The sequence below is a fragment of the Xenopus laevis genome, chromosome 2L, assembly GCF_017654675.1.
Source record: "Xenopus laevis strain J_2021 chromosome 2L, Xenopus_laevis_v10.1, whole genome shotgun sequence".
Taxonomy (NCBI): Eukaryota; Metazoa; Chordata; class Amphibia; order Anura; family Pipidae; genus Xenopus; species Xenopus laevis.
This window is the reverse complement of record NC_054373.1, coordinates 69,114,911-69,136,813: the sequence shown is the minus strand read 5'-3', so window position 1 is coordinate 69,136,813 and position 21,903 is coordinate 69,114,911. Positions and strand designations below refer to the sequence as shown.

Here is a 21,903-nt window from a genome sequence, read left to right as displayed (position 1 = left end):
TGAACTTTTCATCAAACATATATTTCGTCTCCATGGTTTTCCTGCCGAGATTGTGTCTGATCGTGGTTCCCAGTTTATTTCCAAGTTCTGGAGATCTCTTTGCAAAGCTCTTAACATTTCTCTTCAATTTTCTTCTGCCTACCACCCACAGTCTAATGGAGCCGCAGAACGGGTCAATCAGGCCTTGGAACAGTTTCTTCGTTGTCATGTGTCCTTGTGCCAGGATGATTGGTCGGATCTTCTTCCCTGGGCTGAATTTGCCCACAACAACGCTCTGCACTCTTCTTCCCAGAAGTCTCCTTTCTTCTGTGTTTATGGTCTCAATCCTTTGGCTTTTTCCCAGGATTTTCTTCTTACCAATGTGCCTGCGGCCAATGACCAAGCTGCTCACATGTTGGCTATTTAGGAAACCAGGTACACTGTAGCACACCAGACGTGGAGATTTAGTGCATCAACATTTCTTTATTGGCCCCAAAAGTAGATACATGTAAGGCAACGTTTCAGGCCAATAAAGAAATGTTGATGCACTAAATCTCCACGTCTGGTGTGCTACAGTGTACCTGGTTTCCTACATATATTCTGGATCACAGGCAGGTGATCCTTTCACAGTTTGAGCACCCTACCCAGCAAAAGGGTTATCTACAGGTCGAAGCTCTTCATACTCGTGTGACACATGTTGGCTATTTGGCATGCTACTGCGGCAAACTTAGAGAAGAGTTCCCTGGTGCAGAAAAAGTTTGCTGATAAAAGAAGGATTTCTTCCCCTCCATATATTCCTGGTGATAAAGTTTTTCTTTCCACACGCAACATTCGTCTCAAGATTCCTACACCCAAGCTTGGTCCTAAATGCATCGGCCCCTTCCCTATCATCGAAATCATCAACCCTGTGGCTGTTCGTCTTCAACTTCCTCCTGAGCTGCGGATACCCAATGTTTTTCATGTTTCCCTGCTTAAACCTGCTATGTCTTGCCCCTCTTCTTCTTCCTCTCCAGCTCCTGTTTTGGTTGACGATCATAAGGAATTTGAAGTCAAAAGAATCTTGGACTCTCGTATTTCCAGGGGCTTTCTTCAATATCTTATCGAGTGGAAGGGGTTCGGTCCAGAGGAGTGTTCTTGGGCGAGAAGCTCTGACGTACATGCACCTGTCCTGGTTCGTAAGTTCCACAGACTTTTTCCTTCTTCCCCTAGCCTCAGTGGTCCTGAGGCCCCCCCTAAGGAGGGGGGTACTGTAATGGAAAGTGTAGAACTTACCCCACGGGACATCCAAGATGGCGACCTCCTGCCCCACCATGCGGCTCTTCCTGGTCGTAATATGACTGCGTCAGAAACGTGTCGCCTCAGGATTGGTCGCCGGCGACGGAATGGACGCCGGCGTCAGAATGTGCGTCGGCGTCAGGACGTCAACGTGAGGACGTCGGCGTCGGCGTCATGACGTCACCGCGTCAGGTTTTGGCGCCAACCTTGGACTATTTATTCCCAATTGCCCTTTCTGTCTTTGCCCAATTATAGGTCTATCTTGTATAGTTCCTGGGTGTGATTTCTTGCTATTCTGATTATCCGTGTACCGACTTCTTGCCTGTTTAACGATTCTGATCCTTGCTGCCTGTATTGACCATTTGCCTGCTTACGACTATTCTCCTGATAAATCCTTTTGTACCGCGAACTTGGTGTTGTTGTCTCCTCCTTGGTCCACACTACAACAGAGCCTTCGGGCCCTGACATTCCCCCAGTGATAATATCTATTTGCTGTGTGACTCAGTTTATGTTGCATTTGCTCTGTCAATAAAGTGTTGAAAAGCACCTTTGTGTCTGTATATTTCTTTTTTGTCTGCTGATGAATTGGTAAGTTTAAAACGTTTATATGAAAGAGTGAGCTCCTTCTGTAATAAACAATATTTCTCATCAAATGACCTTTTCCTCTTAATTAAAAATGATATGTGACCTCTTAGTTTGGTTTGGCTGTGGCTCAAAGTAAATTTTTGTTATCCCAGTGTGTTAAATTATCATCAATGTAGTTAGCCCAATTTTGTTTAAGGTAGTTTCTAAAATCCTCATTCTGATAAAGGTAAGTTGGGAATCTCCAATTGTGGGAATAGGGTTGTGGTTTGGATCATTTTAAGATCAATCTTATAGGAGCATCGTCAGAAATGTCTGTTACCTATACTGGAGTCTTCTATTGATGTTAAATTATTAGTTGAAAGAAAGAAATGATCTATTCGTGAATGTGAGTTTTGAACTGCTGAATAGAAAGTATAGTCCCTAGTGTCCGGATATAAATATCTATAGATGTCTTGTAGTTGCAGATGGTTACAAAGAGTGTGTAGAGGTTTGGTTCTTCTCAATGTGTGCGTTGTGGGTGTACCTGATTTGTCCATATATGAGTCATACACCGTATTCATGTCACCACCGAAAATCAGTTTCGATGTCCCCCAGGGGTCCAACCTCGAAGTAATTCTGTAAAAAAAGATTTGATTGTCAGTGTTAGGAGCATATACATTTACAAGTGTATAATTAGTCCCATAGATATCTATGTCCATGATTAGGTATCTACCCATTTTGTCTTTATACACTTTCCCAATCTTACTATTTAAGGAGTTATTTAACAAAATTGCTACACCCCTGGATTTTGACGTATAGGATGCAGTAGTTATGGAACTTATCCATCTGTCACGCATTAATACTGTATCCTGTCTGCGCCAGTAGGTCTCCTGCAAAAAGGCTTTCTGTACTTTTTCTCGTTTAAGATGGTCTAATACCTTCTGTCTTTTGATGGGGTATTTAAGCCCCCTACATTCCATGAGATAATTAATATTTTTAAGATACTTATCAGATGTTGTATCTGTGGTATCATTAGTACCAGCCATCTTAAAGTTAACCTATACCCTTTTTAAAGAAACATATGACTTGAATCTAATATATTGCCCGGTCTGGCTGTCCCAGCACGCAAGCCAGTGTCTGGGATTGATGAAGGTCAAATGGAAATATAATGTTTTTGAGCGTAATTTATCCTCCAAATAACATAATGTAACATAAAAAATAAAATAACTGAACAATTTCCATAACTCAGGGTTTTGTGACAGCATTCTCAGCTGTCATTTTTGTATCACACCCATGGTCACGTTTTATGGTGAAACTAGTGAATAAACCAAAACCCAATGATTAAGTTAGTCAGTTATCTCAACCTTACTATTTGAATAATACAGTCATGTTGAACATATGACTTAGTATTAGGGATGAAACAACTCTTTAAACTGATTCTATTTTTTAACTGGTCCTTGAGATTTGAACCAAATTAAATTTTACCCTTTTCAGGATGGCAATTGTATGTCCAGATAGGTTGGGAGATCTCACTGCAGTAAAGTTTAGCTGTATCTAGTCAGGAAAAGCCATTGTGGGATTAAAAGTTATTTTCCAGTCGGGGTTTGTTTCCTGTCTGATATAAAGAAATCAAACCACCTGGGTATCTTGTTAGATTATTCATAGGTATTATATATATGAAATAAGTGGAACCGTTAAACACTATTCTATACATGCAAAGTAAATCAGTTATCTCAGCCATATAATTAAATAATTCAACATTATTAACACATTTCTTGATATTAAAGATGACATAACTCTTTGAGCTGTTTGTGTATTTTAACTAGACTTTGAAGCAACCTAAATTTTAACCTTCTCGGCATATCATCTATTAGTACAGGAAGATTAGAGAATTTCGCTGTGGCAAAGTTCAGCTGCTTCTGATCAGGAGAAGTCATATAAAGGTTGAAGTTCCACTTTCCAATGGAATTTGTTTCCTGTCTAATATAGAGTGGTCCACATCGATTAGTACAGGAAGATTAGGAGATGTCTCTGTGGCCAAGTTCAGTTGCATCTGATCAGGAAAAGCCATAGAGGGGTTGAAGTTCCTCTTCGTTTCCTGTCTGATATAGAGCAATCCAACTTCTTCAGTATCTTGATAGGTTTCATCAAGAACATTAGACCTTTAAAGTCAGTGGAGCAGATGAATACTGCTCTTGATCTGAGAAATCAGCCTTCTTGGTGGGTTTTGACTTATTCCAATGCTTTTTTTTAGATCCTCAAAGAAATGTGGCTTGCCGTCAGTTTTATTGAGAATCTTTAGTTTTGCTGGATAGAGATATTTCCTTCTGTTGAGTGTCAAGTACGTTTTGTGCCTTTTCAAGATCATCCTCCAGAGAGGATATGCGGTCTTCTGCCTCTGTCAACCTCTGTGAGTGATTGATTTCATGTTGTAAGACTTCTGTTATTGATTCCTTTATTGATGCTAGTTTTTGATCTAATAAGGGACCAAGTATATGAACTAGTTCTTCCGCAGTAGATGTTTCCCTGGCAATGTTGTAGTTCTGGTTCTATTTCTGTATGTTGTTGTTCTGTTGACTTTTTAGTATCTTTTAGTTTGGCCCTGTTTGTTCTTTGAGGCTTAGTAGTGTTTTAGCCAAGATATTTATCCATTCCAAAACTGGTGCCAATACAGTAGGTTGTGTGATCTTGCAGCACTTGTTGCTTGTTTTCTGCTTTAAGTTTAGGTGTGTATTTGTCACCTTAGTAAATCTTTTGAGAGATCCAGATTATTTGTAGAATATGCCCATGGGTGTGTAGTAAAAAGTCTTTACATGGTCACTATGGTTAGCAATTTAATATTCATGTATTTCTGTCCCGCAACCAAATTGCGCCCTTCCCACTGTGCTCACCCTCCCACGATCGGACTTACCGTTTCGGAGGCACTGGTTGTCTTGCAGCTGCAGCCATTTGTTTTTTCTGTAAACTGCCTTCTTTATTTGTTGCGCCTTTGATTTATGTTTGGTCTGGGTCCATGATGTTGTTATACCAGCGGGGTGACTTCGGGGATGCAAAGTGAGGGGGAGCTGTATCACCTCAATATCCTTTCCCCCTTGGTTTATCCTGTGTTTTTTGTGGCTTTTGGTTTGCGTTTGTGCTGCTAAAGTTGTTTGTATATCGGCAGCCGCCAGGAGCTCTGTTAAAACGCAGCCGTCTCTTGGGTCCACCCCCCGGAAGTCCACTTTTCTGTTTTAAACCAGAACATGTCCACAAGTCTATTTTTCATTGTGCTCTTTTTTTTCTTCTTTCTGTAAGCAGATCACCTTCTTTTTCCCCTCCCTGATGTTTATTTTGTTTGGTAACGTGATTTTCAATAAAGCAATCAGTCACCAGCATTTACAGAGTGAAAAGAAATGTGCTTTGTTTGAATTGCCAGATTTTTTAAGGCGTGGGTAGAAAGATGTGGGAAAGTCAAAGCACTGAATAAAAGCAGGCGGAACAGACTTTTGGCAATGTCCGGAGGATATGGATTGGAGTTGAGGTGGAAAAAGTGATTGAGAGTGTGATGTCAATTGTCAAACTCATGACAAACTGTAGTATAGATACAATTAAAAATAGGTTACAGAAAACTGATGTGGGGTGGGCAGAATTGCCTGTTATTATGCTGAAATTTTTGGAGGGAATAGCTATGTATATTATCCATCTATTACATTAATATTACTTGAATGTTTGGTGGTTAGGCTGGTAAAACTTTCCATATGGCAAAACCAGCCACCTGCTGTCACCAGATGCTGTCCTCAGCCACTCCTTATTCATTTCAACACCACTCATATGAATTTTGTGAACCTGCCTGTTTTTACATTTTGGAACTTGGAAATTTTTTAAACCTCTCATGGATTTTGTGCTTACTAAGCTGTGATCAAATATGAATTGTATTTTAAAGAATTGTGGATAGTAAACTGGTCAGCCACTTAACTGACTGCATTTTAATGTTGTGATTCTAGCCCTGATTCGTTCCATTATGTCACTATCTTTGGGTTTCTATTCTTTTTCTGAGGGTGTTCATGGCAAAATAAAGCACAGGCAGATCTGAAATCCATTGCCTGTAAAGAGTTAGTCGTGTTTTGTTATACCTTCCTATTTAAAAGCTTTTTGATTTGTTGTTGGAAGCAACTGAATTTTTTTTTTAAACAATACATTTTTATGGATTTCCATTCACAAGACAAGGGGAGGAATCGAAAAGGGGGGGGGGGGGGTTATGGTCCCGCCTGGGGAACATTAACAGTTCTCATTTTCATCCAAAATTAATAAGATACTTCATGTACATTTCACTTATGCCCATTTGGTTGTAGATTTTATTCACCCATGAGAGTTATTCCTTCAGCATCAGTCAGTGGAGTAACTAGACCCCTAATGGCCCTGGTACATAAATCTACAACTGGTGAAACTGACCCCCCACCCCATACATTGGACTGGAACACAGTCTCCCATAGAATCCATAATCAAATAATTCAACTTTTTAAAACTGATTTCCTATTTCTGTGTAATGATAAAACAGTAGATGGTCCTTGATCCCAACTAAGATATAATTAATCCTTATTGGAAGCAAAACCAGCCTATTGGGTTTATTTAATGTTTATGTGATTTTCTAGTAGACTTAAGGTATGAAGATCCAAATTACGGAAAGATCCGTTATCTGGAAACCTCAAAGTCCTGAGCATTCTGGATAACAGGTCCCATACCTGTACTCAAAGCATATGAGCACAGAAGTCTGAAATACATTTTTTACTGTGTTAATGACAAGGGTTAATCAGTTTAGCATTAAAGGGGTTGTTCACCTTTACATTAACTTTAATATGGTGCACAGAGGGATTTTCTTAGAAACTTTGCAATTGTTTTTTTCATTATTTTTATTTGCGGTTTGCATTATTTAGCATTTTATTCAGCATCTCTACAGTTTGCAATTTCAGCAGTCTTGTTGCTAGTGACCAAATTACCTTAGCGACTGAATCGATCTGAATGAAATATTGGAATATGAAAAAAAACAAGTACCAATAACAATAAAGGTATAGCCTTACAAGTCATTGTTGTTTAGATGGGGTCAGTGATCCCCATTTGAAAGCTGGAAAGACTCAGAAGGAGAGAAATGAATAAATATTAAAAGAAATTTACCATTCTATAACATACTAAAAGTTAACCTGTAGGTAAACCACCCATTTAACACTATGGGGGGCATATGCAAGGCCTCTCTGCTGTAGTAATATATATATAGACCGATTGTAATTAATCCTTAGGTAGAAGGCATCCTGAGTTTTTATGACTCCTTCAAAGGAGCTCATCCTGTCTTGTAATAAAATGCAAGATAAGAAATAGGTGGGACACATTCCAAGAGACCATCTGGAGAGGGTCTTTTACATTTCAAAGAGGAACTGTTTGTACAGTTGTTATTGGTAAAAGGGACATCTAAAGAAATTAGCTGGTTTTCCTGTTTAACTTGTCATCAGCCAATCAGAACCATTCCCCATTTGGGTCAATGGCATAGAAACAGTATAACAATGGAATTGGTTTTTTTGCTGAAAAAGAAGAAGAAAGGGGAAGGAGGGCTGAAGAGAAAGGGAAGGAGAGCAGGAGAGATTAGGAAGCAGAGGAGAAGAGGAAGGGAAGAAGAGGGAGAGAGAGAAGGAAGGAAGTATAACCTGTGGGCACATTTTGAAAGATCTCTGTATCATTTGCCGTCTCTGGGCTGGATAATCTGAATAAATCGTTTCATCTCTGGGAACCTTGGTTGCATCTTTTACCTGGCTGTGGTAAATTGCGGACTCTACATTTCTCTTATACACTATACGGATAATATTGCGGAATACACAACATTTTGGTGCCGTGACTAGTGACCAGAAGAAGCGTGAAGGATTAGTGACCCAAAAGCCTGCAAGCCCTGTTGAGCCCTGAAAGGAAGGAAGGTTGGAACCCTAGGACTGTGGTCTGGACACTGGTGACTGTGAACCTCAAGGGTTGGTAAGAACATTGCTTTTTTTTTTTACTTATTTCTTGTTAGCATTTTTTTTTTTTTTTTTGATAATGGCTGCAGTTGTTGATAAAAGCAATAAGGGAGAAAATGTCAGCATGTGGTTATTAAATTATATTAAAAACCATGGGGGACCATATGAAATCCCACAGGAATGTAAAGATTCATGGGATTTAATGAAAATTTTTAAAGCTGACATGGTTTTTGATAAGAAAACTAAGGAATCAAAACGTAAAGGAATGGTCCTTCAGGGATTATTGTCCTGTTGTTTAAAAATGGCAGAAATTATTAAACAAAAGGATAATGATTTTACAGAACAGACTGACAGGTATGAAACTTTGCTGAAAGAGTCAAATGAAAAGATTTCTGCTAGAAAAGATTGCATGCCATTACTACTGGTGAAGCATTAATTGAAAAAGCCAATCTGTGTGACCGTTTAACAAAAACAAATGATGAATTGTCAGTGAAAATACAGGATATAGAGAAGGAGCTGGAGGAACACAAACATGCAGTAAATATTGCTTTTGATAAAGTTGGTGAAAAATCTGATCAACTTTGTCAAAACAATATTTCCAAATTTAAAGAGCACAAACAAATTTATTCATGGAATGAATTGGATCAAGCATCTAGTTTCCCAGCAGCCCCTGTTGTCACTACCACTGTATTAAACACTGACAATTCAGGTGAGGTACAGCTCCTATCAAAGCAATTAAAGCCTCAGGAGATGGATGCTATTGTTAGAGAGATTGGGCAGGTACCACGATATGACATAAATAGATTCATGAAATGGTTCTGTGAATTAAAAAGGGTTAGAGAGACATATAACCTGAATACAGATGATATAGATCGAATCTTACAAAGAGTTGTTGGAAATGGTTTGTGGGTTAGGATTGTACAGAACTGTGGACAACAGCGTAGGACAAGGGATGTTTTTAGAGAAATGCTGAGAGCGTTGTATGGCATTACTTTAAATGTGTCATTGTCTGGTAAGATTAAACAGATGAAACAGGAATGTCCATATGAACTATGTGATAGGATAGCCACAGTGATGGATCAATTGATGACTGGTAATCCAGGATTTGAACATGGTGGCTTACTCCATCAAATGATGTTGTTGGAGGCTTTAGAAGAGGATGTCAGGGAAGGAATATTATCAGTCACACCTGACCCTACTGATTTAAAAGACATGTTATTAAGGGCAGATCATTTGTGGAGGAAAAGGAGTAGAAAGGAAAGTTTTGCAGTTGATGCCGCTAGAATTTTTAGGGTAGAAGGACAACAAAAGAAAGAGTATGCTGGTTTTAGAGGGCCTCAGCGAGGGAATAGAGCTTACAATTCAGAATGGCAGAGAGAAAGAGGGAAATATGAACAGGAGAAGAAAGATAGGGCTCCTAGACAATCCTGGATACCCTTTTCCCAACTGAAAAGAGAGCATGACAAGCTTAAAATGGAATATGATACCATAAGGGCTGAGAGAGATCTCTTGAAACAAAACGTTTCTGTGCTGGAGGCAGAATTGTCCAAATTAAGGTGTGTCTCTCTTACAACTTCTGGTGTTACAGACCAAGGGGGAGGTATTCAACACAGAGCTATAAACCTGTGAATACCAATGTAGAACACTTTAATAGTTTTTTTTTTGCACTTAACTTTGTTGTTTTATGTGGAATACATGGAGTAATATGTTTTTCCAAGTTATATCTTTCAGGAAAAGGTCTTCCAGCAGAAGGATCAATGTACCTGAATCTTTGGTCACTACTTTTATTTATCATTTTTCATACCACAATTAAGTAGGACTGGAGATAATCGAATCATGCTGAACTGTTTTTAAAATTTTATTCATGGCTTCCTAACAGTAATTTTATGGATGTGAGTGGCAAAAGCACAGGTCTATCCTGCAACAAAAAAAAAAATGCTCAAGGAACCAAAGCTTTCAAGTGGGGGAGTGAATACATTAACATAATAATTAAGGAAAGGTGTTGGAGCTGGACACCACAGAGCAAACTTTTGAATGGATACAATAGTGCAGTAGACTGGATACTGTTGTGATTTCAATATATGTTCTACAGAATTCCTCTGAGCTAAAGTTTTTCCCCAAATAAAACAGGTTACGATTGTGATTAAGGACTAAAGATGTGTGACAAGAGTCCTCTGTGAAAAGAAAGGAAGTAAATTAAAAGAACTCATTAACATACAAAAAGGACATTGTTTGCAAAGTTTCTAAAAACACTTAAGACTTTTGCTTATGCAACATTTACATTACTGTTATTCCATGTTTTTCTTTCTGTATACTGTACATGTTTTGTTTTTAATGTAAAAAAAAAATATCCCAGAGAATTGCCCAGAGATAGTACAAATATATTGATTAATTATGTGTATCTGCCTAGGGTTGCTAAACAAGGGCTCACATTTAGCATATGGTCAATAGAGGGTATTGGGAGCTAAATGTATAGACATGGGTGGATTTAGAAAAAAATAAAAGAATATATATTCAGAATATTGATGTAATTGCTGCATATTTGCAGATGTAAAGTACAACCATTAATATTCTGACTGAATCAGGTCAGGGTGATATTGTGTCCAAAGCTAGAGTTGGTGGCAAGGTGGGATGTGAAAGGAACAGGAATACAGACTGAAGGATGACAAAGAGAGACAATGCCATCTAACACCAGCAAAAGTACAAGATCCTATGTACTCAACTCAACTGTTACTGAGAGCAAAATGGAATAAAGAGAGCCAAGCCTTTGGAGGAAAACCAAATGCAGCAAGGACATTATTTTGTCTATGAGTAGGGAAGTGGGGGAGTGATGGAAGTGGCAAACAATCCTGCCTGGATCATAAAGTCCCCAACTCTGGAAAGAATGGAATTTGTGGACATGAACAGTTCCACAGTCTGCATAAGGATTTGCACTAATTCTCTGCAAATACTGAGTATGGCTCATACAGTAAGATGGTGCATATTTCTCAATGGTGACTGAACATATCAACTGAGGAGAGAATCGACTCATTCGTCTAATTCATAACATACACCAAAACTGCCACTTGCAATAGTGTTGGATACCTTATTCATCCTAAATGAGGGAACATAAAGAGCTGGAGAAGTGATATGTAACCAGTTCTAGCAGAATTTTTTTATAAATATTTAAGAGCCTTGGTTTAGCATTCCTTACAACATAATGGCATCATATTATTTATTAATTTTTTTTTAAAAAAAGAGATTTTTGTATATGTTGTGGATCAATTCTGAGTAGAACTGATCCAAGTGGGGGAGTGTAGTAATATATATATATAGACCGATTGTAATTAATCCTTAGGTAGAAGGCATCCTGAGTTTTTATGACTCCTTCAAAGGAGCTCATCCTGTCTTGTAATAAAATGCAAGATAAGAAATAGGTGGGACACATTCCAAGAGACCATCTGGAGAGGGTCTTTTACATTTCAAAGAGGAACTGTTTGTACAGTTGTTATTGGTAAAAGGGACATCTAAAGAAATTAGCTGGTTTTCCTGTTTAACTTGTCATCAGCCAATCAGAACCATTCCCCATTTGGGTCAATGGCATAGAAACAGTATAACAATGGAATTGGTTTTTTGGCTGAAGAAGAAGAAGAAGAAGAAAGGGGAAGGAGGGCTGAAGAGAAAGGGAAGGAGAGCAGGAGAGATTAGGAAGCAGAGGAGAAGAGAAAGGGAAGAAGAGGGAGAGAGAGAGAAGGAAGGAAGTATAACCTGTGGGCACATTTTGAAAGATCTCTGTATCATTTGCTGTCTCTGGGCTGGATAATCTGAATAAATCGTTTCATCTCTGGGAACCTTGGTTGCATCTTTTACCTGGCTGTGGTAAATTGCGGACTCTACATTTCTCTTATACACTATACGGATAATATTGCGGAATACACAACATCTGCCAGTTGTATTACATGTACAACCTAGAGCAATATGTGAATTGGTGCATGACTTTAGGCACAGACTAAATGAAATGAAATATTTACACACAGAACCATGGCAAATATCTTAGACCTTTTAAGATCACTAATGACATTAACAGAGAACTTTTGGAACACCATAACAATAATAATAAATAAATGGTGTAAAATTAGGGAAAACAGTATATAAAATCAAGGAAAAGTAATGCATTTTTTCAGACTGAGGGGACTGGGATAGTTTTATGGTATCTCTCTGTACAGACTATGAGCAAACTTAGGGACTGTTCCTGCTGAATTGTGCTTAGTACAGGGGAAATTTTTCTTTATTAAAGTCTTGCATCCTGATACAAAAAAACTAATAAAATAGTATTCCAAATAAATGTCATATATACATTTTCAATAAAAACATAATTACAGAATAAATCTATTTACATTATACAGTTGTATTCTGTATATAAATGCAAGTTCAACAAAGCAAAACAAGTGGCACAGTCTGACTGCCACTCTAATCATAACAAACGAACACACTGACTCCAGGAAGGCAAAAGATTGGGCTACTCACCTAAAACTGTATGAGCCCTTTCAGAAAAATAGAAAATGGCAAAATCTACAGGGGTGAAAAGAATTAGCCCAACACCAAAGAGACATCAGGATTAGCAAAAGACTCACGGTGGGTCAAACTGAATGCCACTCCATAGGCCTTTCCACCTTGCTTCATCCATCCTTTGTCTCTCCAAAGAACGTATCTTCCCGAGCTCCCCCAGTATCATTTCCACCACCACTGGACAGGGGAGGATTTCACGCCTCAGAGAAACCTTGCACCGTGCACTCCAGGTGTAAAAGCGGACAACAGAGCTGACTAAGAAAAGAGTGCCCAAATCATAACCCCTGTGTCGCTTGAATGTCCCATAGGCCCACTCCTGGTAACTACAACCAGAGAGGCAAGGAATGGCCAAGGCAACAGAGACTTGTTTGTAGACATCTATGTTAAATGGGCACTGAAGTAAAAAGTGGTCCATTGTCTCCACTTCCCCAGAACATTCCTCCCGCGGGCAATCACGGTCATCGGTGCGTCTGTACTTCAGATTGTCATTAACATAGAGCTTCCCATGGAAGGAGCGCCGGACGACGTCCCTAAACTTCGGGGGGACCCTTGGGGAGTTGATTAAAGAGAGCCCTGATCTCAACACTTCGTCTGGACAGTCCTTCAGGGCCAGTGATGCATGAAAGTAGGAACCCAAGACTCTCCCGTCAATCTCCCTTCTGGGAGAAGCCCTGATCTCCCGAACAGACACACACCACCGCCTCATCACTTTCAGACTCACTACAACATAAGGCGGGAGAGCGTCACAAGGAGCACGCACGCTCTTTACCAAGCCGCCTCTCTGCCAGCACTCAAGATAAGGAAGAACCCAAACTCTGAAGATCTCCACCTACAAAGGAGGCTTCTCCAAAAGGAGGCTGTTATAGTTGTATTTAATAAAGGTGTTCACAAAGAACACAATGGGGTTCACCATACCGAGACCCCCCTCCTTCCTTTGTAGGTAGGTAACATTCCTTTTGATGAGGTTTGTCTTATTCCCCCATAACAGTTGGAAGAAGAGACCTTTGATCTTAACATAGAAAGCCTCTGGCAAAAGGCACACGTGGCTGAGATAGAGAAAGATTGGAATCAGGTAGGTTTTGATGAGATCCACCCTTTCTCTGAGGGTATATTTCAACCCTTTCCACCGGTTCACCAGAACAGTTGCGGTTTCCAATTTGCCCTCCCAGTTTTGTCTGGCGTAATCACCATGATCGAATTCAATGCCAAGAATTTTAATTTTGGGCTGGGCCACTGGGAAGACACCCGGGAGACTGAAGGAAGGATCTCCCTTCCCCATCCAGAAAGTTTCACACTTATTCTGGTTAATCAAGGACCCGGAGGCCCTTTCGTAGTCCCTTAGAATACTTGCCACAGTCTCTGCCTCCTCCCCACTAGACACGCCTACTGTGACATCGTCTGCATAAGCGGAGACCTTCAGGGCCCTCCCAGGAGACAGAGGAACCCCCGCTAATGCATCGCCCTCTATCCGCCTAATGAGGGGATCAATGGCAAATACATAAAGCAGAGGGCTCAAAGGACAGCCCTGTCTGACCCCAGAAGACACCCCAAAGCTCTCCCTGGACCAACCATTCATAAGGGGCAAACTCTCGGCCCCTCTGTACAAAACTTTTAGCCAATTTATAAATTTGCCCGGAAGACCGTACCTGTCAAGGAGTAACCAGAGATACTCATGGTTTACCCTATCAAAAGCCTTTGACTGATCCAAACTCAGCAAATACTTACCCCACTCGCAGATCCTGCACCGCTCTATGACCTCCCGGATGTTAAGGACAGCGGAAAAGGTGCTGCGGCCCTTCACAGTGCAGTGCTGAGTGGGGGAAAGCAGCCTTTCTGCAAAAGGAAAAAGGCGGTTAAACATGACTTTTGCCAGAATTTTCCTGTCTGTATTAAGAAGAGCGATGGGGCGCCAGTTCTCAACCTTAGACTGGTCCAAACCCTTGGACAGGAGAATAAGAGCTGAGTGTCTCATGGAGGGAGGGAGTAGGCCCTCTTCCAGGGTGCTATTGAATACCTCTGTGAGACGAGGGGCCAGGATATCAACAAACTGTTTATAAAATTCGGCCGTCAGGCCCTGGAGATTTTTTGAGGCCAAGGCCTTCAATCGCTGTCCTGACCTCCTTAACTCCAATCTCACTTTCCAATTCGTCAAAAGGAATGTTCTCATCCTGCAGAAAAGGGATCTCTTCCAGAAAGGAAGACATACTGGCCTGGGAGAGCCCCTGCCCCTTCAGAAGTTCAGCATAGTAGTTCTTAACAACTCTGAGAATACCAGGGACCGAAGTCTCTAGCACCCCAGCCTCATTTTGCAAGCCATGTATGGACTTGCGGGAAAACACTTCCCTACAGTTTTGGAAAGGGTCAGGCGAGTGGTGCTTCCCGTAGTCCCTCTCCAAAACCAGGGAAGAATACCTGTCATACTGCTTCATGAGGGCATGGACCCTTGCAACTTCCCCACCTTGGCCACCATCAGACACCAATCTGTCTAACTTTCTTCTCTGAGTTTGGTAGGCACGTTCTTTATCAATTTGTATTTCATTAGCTAGGCCTCGAAAGACTCCTGCTGCCCTCTTTTTGACCATCTCCCACCACTCTGCCTTAGTGTTGCAGAAATCTAACAAGGATTCTTGAGCCTGAAAAAAATCCCTGAAGGACTGATTTACACACTCCTCCCCCAGGAGGGCCGAATTCAGGCACCAAAGACCCCTTCCCCTCGGAGGGGACTCTGAGACATTCAAGGACACTCCCACCATACAGTGATCAGAGAACTCCACAGCTGTCACCTCAGGAGGAGACACTATGAAGTCCTGCGTAACAAAAAACCTGTCTATCCTACTCCTACACGTTCCTCTAAAAAAGGTGAAACCCGTGCGGTTAGGGAAGTGGTGAATGTGCACATCCTCTAGACCGACCTGACTAACCATGCTATTAAGGAAGATGCTATCGTAGCCCAGCCGACCTGCAGTACCTCCCCTATCCATAGGCCTAGTCACGGTGTTACAGTCACCGCCAAACACTATCGGCTGGGCTGTAAAAAGAAAGGGCTTGATCCTGCTAAACAGCTCCCTCCTCGCCTTCAGTGTCTGAGGGCCATACACATTAATAAGGCGAAGATTCTGCCCGTTCAGCAGGACGTCCAAGACCATACATCTACCCATCTCTACCTCAATCACCCGTTTGACTGTTACCTTATTGGTCTTAAATAGGACCGCCACTCCACTGTAGGTCTCGGCCGCAAGAGACCAGTAGGAGGGCACCTGTGGATTACATAATCTAGTCTCTTGCAAAAATAAAATCTCTGCCTCAACTTGGGAGAGCAAAAAGAAGGCCGCCTCCCTTGCCCTACAGACTTGACGCTCGCGACATTAATGGTCACGACACGTATTGGAGGGACTACAGCCATTTACAGGGTGATTAAGAGGATGAGGTTTCCACCCTCCTTTTTGCCTTTCTATCATCATCAGAACATTCCCTCTTTGCAGAGATACCAAATGGGAGTTTCTCTGCTTCAGCAGGATCAATTTTTTCAAAATAAGAGGAAGAGTCAGAACTTGCAAGCTCCCTACTCACACGCTGCTCCTCCTCTGCAAACTCCTGCTCCTCATGCTCTACCCTCTCCCCCCAAGATAATGGGGCAAACCTATTTGCAGATAGGGGAATTAGGCCACCCCCTCCTCCTGAACACATGAATGGGCACTTTCTGCACATTCCCCATTACCTTTTTTTCTGTGATTCCCCCCCATTCACAGTCTTATAAGCCTTCTTTTTGGCCTCAGCAGCTTTAAGGGGTTTACCTGCCATAACCCAATCCCCCAATGTGTTTTTAACAATGGAAAGAGCCACACTTGGCAGTTCAGAAGGGGGGGGTCTCCTGAACTACTCCTTGGGGGATTGGTACCTGACCTCTAGGCTGCCCCCTCCCTCTTCCCCTACCCCTCATGGGCCTAAAAGATGTAGGAGGCTGTGGGGTTTCAGAAGGCTGTGGAGTTTTGGGAGGCGGTGGAGTTTTGGGAGGCTGAGATAGATTGTGGGGGATGATTGGGTCAGGATCTGGCACAAGAGTAGTCATCGCAACAACCTGAACCAGTGGGGCTTCGGTCTCAGGCTCCACCACTTCCATCCTGAACTCCTCATCTATGCTTTGCCACGAAATAGGACAGGAACCGTACGCATGGCCAAGCACCCCGCACAAGTTGCACCTTATACTTTTAGGACAGTGTTTGGCAACATGACCTACTCCAAGGCACATGGTGCATTTCAGTACATCGCAACTGATACCGAAATGCCTGGTGGAGCCACACTTCCAACATTCCCTGGGTTGGGATAAAAGCAACAGACTAAATCCCGGCCAATGTATGCGGAGCTGGGGATGTGCTGGGGTATATTGCCTACAGTGCGCAGGCGGACTTTAGCTTGCCAGATCCCCGTCCATATCCCCCCTGTACCCAAAAACCATCTCCAACTCTCCTATCACATCCCCATATCTTTTGAGCCAAACCTTGAGATCTGCAGGGGTGATGGACTCATTCTCTAGAAGGATGGTGACCTTACAGACCCCAGGTCTAAATATGGGAACAGCTCTAAAACCCTCCCACATGCCTGAGTCAGAAAACTCCCTGAATTTGCTCCAAAACTCGTCTAACTCCTGGACTCTCATGAAGCTGATGGAATAGTCTTTGAAAACCTTATTATGTACAAAACAATAAAGGTCATTAGCAGAAAAGCCCATATCACAAATCTTGTCAATTATGATGTTTCCATCAGGCAAGGGTCCCTCCCCCTCCCACTGCAATTGCACCACATTCTTACGGCGCCCAGAATCTGAGGGATACACCCTCCCATCCCGGGGAAATTGCGCCACTGCGGGTTGATCCCCACGCCCCACACGCACCCCAGTCATAGGCACATTTCTTTGTCTCACCCCATTCACTCCCCCAGACTCCTTGCCACGAATAACATTTGCAAAACTTTGGCCACTCCCACTCGCCCCTTCATTCACTGTACTCAAACCCACCATTGCAACATTTGCTTCACCTGCACCCAAAGCACTTGTACTGACACCCACCTCTTGCACATGTGACACTTGCACAGCCTGACCCCCTGACACTTTACCCCCACTCACATTCACAGATGCACCAACAGATTTTGTTTTCTCAGTGCACTCACCAGCCGAAACTTCAGGCATCCGCTCACTGATCTCCTCCTCACTGCAGTCACTCCCACGCACACTCGCACCTCCAGAAACAGCAACATCCAGAATTGCTGAAATACAAGAGTCCACTTTAGAGTCTTTTGTTTCCTTCTGGACGGCTGCTTTAGTGGCCTTCTTGGTCTTCTTCTTGGTCATCCTCTTTCTTTTCTGATCCTTCTGATCCTCCTGTTGCCCAACAACTGCACCTTTGCGCTGTGAGTTCTGTTTAACGTGATTATCACTGCCAGCTCTGTCCTTTCCAGATGTGATGTAGTAGGAATGGCTGAAGCATCTGGTTGCTGTGAGAGTTCCCTAGCAACATTTGGGACATCTTGTTTCTCTGCGCTGTTATTTGCAGCAGTGTGGCAAAGTGCCTCAGTTTCAGGATTTTTCTCAACTGACTGCTCTGCGTTCCTTACAGATGGCACATTCCCAGAGTTCTCTGCTGCAGCCACATTAGCATTAGGTTTCTGTGCCCATGCGGCCAACACAGCAGGTGGCGACTGCACCCCGACATTCTCAGCTACTGCTGCTGTACCCCCAGATTGTGGGGCTGCCTGGTAGACTCCCAGAGACACGGGCTGATTCTGGGCCAGGGGCAGAGCAGGGAAATCACTTGCCAAATAAATAAAGTCACTTACTTCAGGCTGCTGTTTCTGCCTCCTTTGCTTCACCTTCTCCCTTGGGTCAATGTCGTCTATTTCCTCAGAGGAAAAGACCATTTTTTGTGGTCTCAGAGTGCAAGGAGATTCTGCCGCTCTCATCTCTCTGAGAAGACCCGGTGTTCCAGAGGGGGTACCAGTGGGGGTACCTGTAGGTGAAACAGTTGGGGTACCAGTGGGTGTAGCAGAGGGGGAGCCAGGGCTCCTTGGGGCTGGCTGGTATGGCTGGAGGGCCCCAGAGCTGTCAGGCTCCTCATCACTGGGTACCTCCTTGATCGCTCTGCTTTTAAGTGACGCTTTGTATTTCTCCTCCTGGTGCCTTTTCTCCATCTGCCGGAACCTCTCGGCATTATCACCCGCTTTTTAGGCCGGGCCAGACTGTATGCATTTGCACACGCATGCCTCTTGTTCTTTATCAGAGTCTTTAAAGCAGCAATCTCTGCCTTTTTCTCCCTGTACCTCTGCATTCCTTTTGCCATGTTCTCATGGAATCCAGGGTCAGTTGGCTGCATGTTGGGGTTGAATCCAGCAACATGGTCAGAAGACTCCGCTTGGGGCCCCTCAGAAACCCCTTCTTTTGCAGAAGCACCCCAGGCCTAGATGGTGTTGAGGCCTGGGACTTTCCTGGATCAGCTTCCTTGGAAGAAGAACCACTCCCTCCAGGGCTGCAATTGCTCATGATTGAGTTAACGAGCACACACACAAACTGCTTTCTCCACCCAGCTGCAAACATGATCAGGTGATCACCAGTGGGCGGTCCTGCTGAATTGTGCTTAGTACATGGGAATACCTATGATGCCATACTTTTATGGTATCTCTCTGTACAGACTATAAGCAAACTTAGGGGGCTGTTCCTGCTGAATTGTGCTTAGTATAGGGGGATACCTATGCTGCCATAGCTCTATGGGAGCTCTCTGTAATGGCTATGAGCAAACTAAGGGGCGTTACTGTAGATGTTAGACCATGCCCACAGGGCCGGATTTAGTGGGCGGGTGGCCAGAGGCCACTCAGTCCTGGCGCACAGTTATATCGCCTGCCCGTTTACCCCCCTCCGGTGCTGGGAAGCAGTGTTCCCCGGTAAGTGGCTGGGCGGCATGCTGTCTGTATTATTCTGCCACCCTAGGCCCGCCGCTCGGGCCTTTGTGGCATTGCCACAAATCCAGGCCTGCATGCCCACTTTGAATATATATATATATATATATTTATATATATATATATATATATATATATATATATATAGCTGAGTATCTATTTTAGCTCTTTCTGAAGTATCTCAGTGTTCTGAAAAAAATGCCCATAAAACACTTAGCAGAATGAAAGGCAATTTCATGTAAAATACCCCCAGAACTCATAGCAAGATGACACTATGGCAGATTAATAACTAGTAACAAAAACAGTCCAAGTCCTTACCAGCACTTGGCTCTTCTGCTGCTGCTCTGTTCTCAACCCCCCCTTGCTCCCCCCCATGCAGCCTAGACAGTTCAAAAGCCCTGTGAACAGAGCCAGACCAGAGCTGCCAGAGAGGGGAGAGCAAGAAAAACATTTTCTTAGGGCTCTTCCTAATAAAACTGTCAGCAGGGAAAGCGGCAGCAATACGGACAGTGCTTCAACCTGCACAACCCCGGCAGGCACCTCTCCATTCACTTATCGCTTAAGTTATTATTTATTTCCCACAGTGCGCCCTGGAAGCTCTGGGCACCACGTGACGGCAGTCATGTGACTGCCTGATGTCACGCCTCCTTTTCTCTGCATGGAAACTCTGCTGTGTCGCCGTAGCTGCTACTGTTTTATTGTATGTATTGGCCGGGCTGTACCGGGTCTGTCTGGCAGCTCAGACACTTGCCAGGAGCAGACAAGTATTATGCTCAGTAACGTAACCCCCACCCCCTCCGTGCTGACTTACTTTGCGGCTGTAGCCGTCTGCAACCGGCTACAGCGTGGCGCGATCTGCCGGGGGCCCTGCGGGGGGTACGGACCCTGGTCCAATTGCACCCCCTGCTCCCCCGGTAGTTACGTCACTGGCATCAGTCCATGGCTGCCAAATTTTATCAAATTTGTCAGGGCATCCCTGTGCTAAATATGTGAGTTTAATCAAAGGGGGCACATTATTAACCTGCTTTTGCCACATTTTCAATGTGGGAGCTCTAGGCCCCACCCATCTTAGTATGATACACTTTTTTGCGTAGTATAATAGCCCTCTAGCAAGAAGGTGCATGCATTTGTCTGTGATAGCTCCATCCAGTACACAAAGCAAACAGCATTGGGGAGTAAGCAACGGGGGGAAAGCCAATTGTGTTGAGAGGTATGTTGTAACTGCTCTCCAAAATGATTGTATTTGGGGGCATTGCCAAGTCATGTGAAGAAAGTCTGCCTGCTCAGCCTGGCACCTATGGCAATTGCCAATTCTATACAGTTTGGTGGGTGTCATGTAAATCTGATGCAGGAATTTGTACTGTATCAGTCTATCTCGGGAAGATATTAAAAATTGATCATCATCATTTATTTATATAGCGCTGTCAAGATACGCAGTGTTATAATAAGTGATATAAGTTGTCAGTCACTTCTTCCCATTGGTCCTCTTCCAGACCTCCCAATGTGTCGTGCCATTTGAGGTAGGTGCGGTGGAACGGGGCCATAAGGGCTCAGACCAACAGCCAGTAGATTTGGGATGTCAATTTGACCGGCATCTCTGCTCTCTCAAGCTTCAGTTGTGGATATTCCTCAAATACTAGTGACTGAGAGCGAAATTGTCTCATAAAAGCCTCCCTTAGTTGAAAGTAGGCATGCAGCCTCAGGTTAGGAGTCAACATCTTGACCCTTAACACAGTATAAGGTATAAATATGTCATCAACCAAAACATCTGTCAGCCTTTTAGTGCCTCCCAGCAGCCAATCTTGGTAGTCAGGGAAATCAATAAAGTGGATGAGGTTGGAGTTCCTCCAGAGTGGTAGATTTGTGGAGAGCAATGGTGGTTCCACCCCTGTTATGTTGAGTGCAGATACCCAGACCCTGTGGGCTTTGTTATTACTGCCAGCACCTTGGGGATGTCTGTTTGTGCTTTATAGGGAGCATTTTGCATTGCTTCTATCGAGCCCAGAAAAGCAGCCTGTAGTTGCATATTCGGGTTCTCTGCATTAGGCACCAACCACCAGTGAACATGAGCTGCTTATGCCGTCAAATAGTAGGCCTTAAGGTTAGGCAGTGCCAGGCCTCCGCTGTCCAAGGGGGCATCCAGTGTCTCTTTAGCTATTCTGGGGGCTTTGTTTTTCCAAATAAAGTTTGTTACCATCTTCTCTATATTCCGAAAAACTCTGTTTGGTATGTGCACTGGGGAGTTACGGAATAAATACAAAATACCATCTTAAATAAGGCCACTCTTCCCCACAACGTGAGTGGCAGGTGCTGCCATGCAGCCACAACCCTGGTAAAGTGTTGGATTGCTGGGTCTAAGTTCAGCTTGGTAAACTCGGTTATATTTTTGTTTAATTAAAGGCCCAAGTATTTAAAGTTATCAACCACCTGTAGGTCTTGTCTGGGGGATATTGATTAGGCAGGAGGTTGATCCAGGGGGAACAGTACAGACTTCTACCAGTTTACTTTTAGGCCAGAGTATCTGCCATGTCCTTGTATGATTGAATTCCACTTTTATCTTTTTTTTTGTCAAATTATTTTTATTGAACATTTTCAGAAATTCTTGTTCTGTTGG

At 43.0% G+C, this 21,903-nt stretch overlaps 1 long non-coding RNA gene and 1 pseudogene across 2 annotated transcripts; both read left to right on the top strand.

Annotated features, from left to right (window-relative positions):
* The first annotated feature begins 7,400 nt into the window (after positions 1-7,400).
* LOC121399962 lies at positions 7,401-11,024 on the top strand. Its single transcript, XR_005965383.1, has 2 exons — positions 7,401-7,812; positions 9,515-11,024. It is a non-coding gene; the product is annotated as an uncharacterized LOC121399962 (long non-coding RNA).
* LOC121399961 lies at positions 7,828-11,024 on the top strand (annotated as a pseudogene). Its single transcript, XR_005965382.1, has one exon. The product of XR_005965382.1 is annotated as an uncharacterized LOC121399961 (transcript).
* Positions 11,025-21,903: the final 10,879 nt, after the last annotated feature.